This window comes from Marmota monax, unplaced genomic scaffold (genome assembly GCF_021218885.2).
Source record: "Marmota monax isolate L192 unplaced genomic scaffold, Marmota_monax_Labrador192_F-V1.1 WCK01_AAM20220418_F8-fsc00440, whole genome shotgun sequence".
Taxonomy (NCBI): Eukaryota; Metazoa; Chordata; class Mammalia; order Rodentia; family Sciuridae; genus Marmota; species Marmota monax.
This window is the reverse complement of record NW_026693298.1, coordinates 529,382-535,542: the sequence shown is the minus strand read 5'-3', so window position 1 is coordinate 535,542 and position 6,161 is coordinate 529,382.

Sequence of the window (6,161 nt, the reverse complement as noted above, 5' to 3'; positions counted from 1 at the left end):
TTGTTTGTTTTCGTCAAAGACCCTGTTGAAAGAAAGTGTACTATCAGAAGAAAAAAAGGGCTGGGGAGTGCAGCTCTGTGGTATAACATTAGCATGCCCCAAGGCTCTGAGCATGATCCCCAGCACCAAAGAAAAATGGGGCAGGAGGAGTCCCCAGACACAAAAAATTCTGCACACAATTTAGGAGCCAAGAGTTAAATAAACTACATTACATATGGTAATTGTATGTTGCCTTTTGCACTCACAAGGAAATTACATTCAGATACACAGATAAAACTAGTCAAATTTTCACTAATTTATAGGATAACTTGTCAGGAACTTTCAAACAATTCTAGGGAGTCAGGATACTACTGAATTAAGAAACCAAAACACACACACATCTCCAAAGCTTTCCCTGAGTGAAGAAGAATCCAATAACCTATTGTTCAAGGCCTAATAATAATAATAATAGTAATTTTTTAAGAGACAAGGCTGAGATAGAACGGGAAAAGGACCACTGTGAGCACAGAAGATGCCCTGTTACAAAAGCTGTACCCATACTATTGAACACCGTCCAGGTTGACAGGCTCACTCACACTACCTTTCTCCCAATGCAATGATATCCTTTAAACGCTTTTTTAATATGTGAATTTTGCTATGACCACAAAAAGAATTCAGCACAACTGACACCAGCTCTAGAGCAAACAATTAATATACAGTATTCTAACTTAATGATTGGAAGAAGGGAAGGTGAACAGGCAACAGCTCCTCCAACTGGTTGGCAGATATCATTTGAAGCCCTAAATACATCAAGATTTTAAAATAACTTCAAGTTTTGGTGGGCACAGTTAGATGCACAGTAGAAACTTTGGGACCAGAAGCAACAACACAACAGGTGAGAGAAGTGGTGGACATCACGGTACAGTGAAGTGCATAACACGCAACGGCAAACCCTCGAATTCCCCCAAAAGGCTGGGAATACGGTAATAATACCACGCACAAGACCATCTCCGAGCCCCGTCTTTCCAGTGGCAAAAATTCGGTTCCTTAGGAGGGGCGCGCCACTCCCCGCTCCCTTACCCAAGAGACCACCACCCCAGGCACAGGAAGAACCGAGACCCCGCCACGGTCACATCTCCGCTGGGGAAAAAAACACAATGTCGCTCCTTATTTCTGCGTACAAAAGGACTTTGCGCCCTCCTCCTCGAACTGCCGCCTGGGCCGCCTCCTAACAACTTGCAAGAAGGTGGGCAACGCGCCATATTCCAGCGTCCCCCAGTCCACCTGGGTAATAAGCCCACGCCACCCCGGCGGGAGGGAAGCTTCGGAGGTCGTCAGCTCAGCCAGCCTCTTCTCCCGCAGGAGACAGCAGCTCCCGCGCCCCGCCCGGTCCCGCCGGGCCGTGCCGCCAGCGAACGAGACCAGGGAAGGGCCCAGGGGGCGAATGCCGAGCCGCGGCTCCGGTCCCGCGCAGCCCGCCCACCTCCCGCTCCCGGGCCCGGCGCGCTCTCCCGGGCCGCCCGCTCCCGAGCCCGCGGGAAGGCCGGGCTCTGGGTTCCACCACGGGGAGGAGGCCGCGGCCCCGAGAGCCTCGGGTGGCAGGGCAGGCCGGAACCCTGGAGCTATCTGGAGGGCAGCGCCTCCCTCCCGAGCCCGCCAGGACGCCTGGGGCCTAGTGCGGCCTGCGCATCCTCGGGGTGGCGGTTTGACTGGGCCGGGCCGGGGCCCCCAGCCCCAGGCGGGCAGAATCCAGCGGGGGCCCAGGCCCGGAGCCGGGGGCGGCAGGGTGCCGGCTGCGGGGCGGGCCGGCCGGCCGGCGGGCGACAACATGAGTAGGTTTTGAACTACATCACAATTTTGTATAAAATTATTTTTTACATAATTCTGACAGACCCTATTTAATGTTCTTCCAAAACTTTCCTGATTCTATTAAATGAAATTTGGAGCAAGTACAGATATAAGATGTCCGATTTTTGAGTAAAATCAAGATTTTGTCAGAAAAAAAAGAAAGAATATAGTCACTAGGAGGAATGAGCAGAAGATGCCAAATTGAGCAGAACTTTTATTCAAAATGTGATGAAATAAATACAGACATGTAATGAGTCCTCTGAAGGATATATAAGCAACTTGTAACTGGAGGATCAAAATCTATCCAGGAAAAGACTATCAGAAAATTGACAAAAGTGACAGCTTTGGCAATGGATCAATAGGAGACGTCATTCTCTTGAGGCTAATTCTAAAATGATCAAAAAGTTGCAATACCAGATTTGGAAATAAAGATGTGGTTAATAATAGAAGCCAAAAACAGCAGACCCAGAAAAAAATTTTGCAGAATTTCTCAGTGAAGATGGAAGTGGGGAGCAAGATGATGGATACGGAACCTTTAAAATTATGTTATATTCAGTTTTTCATAAAGTTATCAATGTAACAACAATAACAACAAAACAACACAGGTTTTCCAAATAACTCTCATTGGATTAGAACTGAATTTATTAATTTAAGGTAATTAGCATATTAAACATTAATTGACAGATAAAAACGTCAAATTTAGTATGTTGATCTTATAGCCAGATACTTTTCAAGCTGTCTTAATAATTATAAAAGTTTTTTTCTGTAGATTCTTTGGATTCATATGAAGACAATAAACATCCATTTTCTCAAAGAGTGTATTGAGTTTTACTTTTTTACTCAAATTCTTCTAAATTTTCTTATTTTAAGTATATTTTTGCCTTGTCTCACCTTCTAGCAGATATTTATGTATGGGCTCTTATACAAGCACTCCAAATCAAAATGATGTTTTGCATCAGATTTGTTGTCCTTTTGAAAAATGGAAACTAATTTTAATAGGTTAATTGATTTCTACTTCTGATTTTTTAAAATAATTTCCTATTCACTAATAGACATTGAATATTATTAAATATGTTTCATCTGCCTATTAATACTCATCAGTTTCTGTTCATTATGTGACAAATTACATTGGTAGATACAACAAATTCTGGCCATCATTGAAAAAGCCCTTGCCTGAGATATATATATATATACACACATATATATATATATATATATATATATATATATATATATAATATTGTTAAATATACAACTGAAACAGACGGTTGAATTACTTATGCTTCATATTTCATAGGGTGCTATAACTATTGATCCCTGCAATGTTTTGTTAATTAATTAATTCATCTTTATTTATGTTTGCTGGCATATAATTTTCTTTCCATATGACACCTAAGATCAAGGTTATAATAATTTCATAAAATTGGGTTCCTTTGCTTCTGTTAAGCTGTGTATATAAGATAAGGAATATTTATTTCATTAAATTATAAAAGAAATCTCTGCAAAATATATAGAAGTTGGTAACTGTTTTTATACTTTGGTTAGTTTTGTTACTTTATATATTTCTGTGTGTTTACATAATTATATGGAAATATTAACTTATATTTTAAAATCATAAATTAAAAAGTATAGAAATTATATTTTTTATATTATGTGCAGTTGTATGAGAAGCTCCTTACTACTTACTCATGGGAGAGTTTGCTATTTTGTTCTATTCAAGCATTCAATTTAGGTAAGAGCTACCACAATAAAGATGTTGATCTTATACCCAGCTACTTTACAGTTAACATTTTTTTCTTTTTTATTATTTTAATTGACAGATAAAATTGTATTTCTTTCTTTATTATGTACAAGTTTTGAAGTATGTATGCATTATGGAATAATAAAATCTTATTAATTAACATATGTATTACCTCTCATATTTATCATTTTTGTTGTGAAAACACATACTATCCACTGTCCCAGAATTTTTCAAGTTAAGCTATATGATTATTGACTATTGCTAACATGAAGTACAACAGAACTTTTAAAATTGTTACTCTTAACTGAGATTTTGTCTCCTTTGACCAAAATCTCTCCATCAACCCTCCCACAACCACCTCAGATCCAGGTAAGCACCATTCTGAAGTTCAATGGGAAATAATTTTAGATTGTACTTACAAGTAAAATCATGGTGTTTGTCTTTCTGTGCATGGTTTTAATTTAATAACATCATGCCTTCCATGTTTATGTATCTTCTCACAAAGACCAGGATTCTCTTTAGTTTAATGATTGAATATTATTCTATTGTGTGTATGTACCATTTCTTTATCCATTCATCTATTAATGGATCCTAAGGTTGATTCTTAACCTTGGCTATTTTAAATAATGCTGCAATGAAAATTAGAGTGCAGATGTCTCTTAGACATACTTATTTCATTACTTTGGGATATATAGCCAATAGGGATTGCTGGATATGTGGTATTTCTAATTTTAATTTTTTGAAGAACCTCCATACTGCTTGTTATAATGGCTGTACTAATTTAAATAGTCACTAACAGCGTGCAATTTTCCCTTTTCTCTACATCCTCACCAAAACTGTTATCTTTTCCTTTCTCCAGAGTAGGTATTCTATCAGATATAACTAATATATATTGTGGTTCTAATTTGTATTTTTTTTTGTGTATGTATTGGCCATTTATTTGCCCTCTCTTGAGAACTATCATATAATACCTTAACTTGTTTTACAAGTAGTGTTGTTTTCTTGCTCCTATGTTTTCTCTATATTTTGGATATTAACCCCTTATCAGATGAATTGTTTACAAATATTTTCTCCAATTTTGCAGGTTTTTTTATTCCCTGTATTGACTGTTTTCTTTCCTGTGCAGAAGCTTCCTCCTTTTACTTAATCTCTTTCTGTATACAGAATGGGTGTCAGTGGAGAGGTCAATACAAGGCATTTGGGAGTTGTAAACCCACAGGTGGCAGTAAAACTATGCAAGGATGATCAAACAGGATGTTCATGGAGTAGCATTTGGCATATAATAAGTTCTAAAAATTACTTATTTAAAAATAGCCCTAAAGACAAGAATAGCACCATATATAGAGGAAAAGAAAATACCAACAGAGAAGGGAGGTACATGCTACATGGTGTCCTTTATGTAATGTTTTCTGTGGACCTACACATATATAGTAAAAGTATAATAGAATACAAGGCAGGTGAGTATCAAAATAGTTCAATCAGTGATTAACTATTGCTAGCAAGGAGGATAAAGCATAGCTATACCAAAAACGTCAACAATATCAATAATTATTTATTTGTGTTCTTAAATACAACCTTGAAACAACAGGAAATATATTTTAATATTGTATAGACTTGGTTAGTGAGTCCATAAATATATAGTTGAAATTTTTCCTTCTGAATTTTATTAAAGAGTAACTGGAATATGAAGAATTGATTAAGAAAGTGTGGACTGCACTTTCTAAACTTTGGCTATAAAGAAAAAAGAAGAGCAAGAGTTAGACAACAAGTTTTTCTTTTTAAAAGACAAGAGATATTTTGGCATTTTGTGGATTTAAGAAAAGAGAAGATAAAGAGTTTTGAAACATGAACATTAAGAGATACCTCAGCAATACAGATGTGAAATAAAAAACATGAGAAAAAAATTAACTTATCTGATGTTTTCCCTTCAAATTTTATTACAATGGAGGTACAACTTTTTATTTTTAATATATTCCTTCTGCTACTAAAAGCATAAACTCATTTTGTCTAGTTCCACATTATAAAAAAGAGCTAAGAGGATAATATTATATTTATTAGATGACATCATTCAAGAAATTATAATAAGACAAAGTCAAATAATCATTTTTTCTCAGAGGAAATCAGTGACCATGAGACTTCTTTTTATTTCACAAACTGAAGTGTATTTATATATTTTGAAGCATCACCACATAGTTGAAGTATCCACTTATACTCTATCATTACCAAAACACACTGGAAAGAGAACACCTGTAGGGGAAAAAAGGAAAGGAAACGGCATTACACAACATATAATTTTATACTTTTGAATACTGAAGACCATTGAAAAGATGATATAATTGAAATAATGAAAGCATGCCAGAATGGCGAAAGAGAAGTCTCCATTTATAATATTGACTTTCTGAAGGACTTCAAGCATTGTTATCTCAGGTAAAATATAATGGCCTTTCATCTGCTCTGTATGATAGCACATATTGCAATTCTGTGAGATGAAAATTCTTTTAAACTTTTTGGCAACTTATTTGGAAGTAACTGCATTTTATTTGTTGGACTTGTCCCTCAGATCTCTCCATTTGATTGTAGAGGACATGAAATA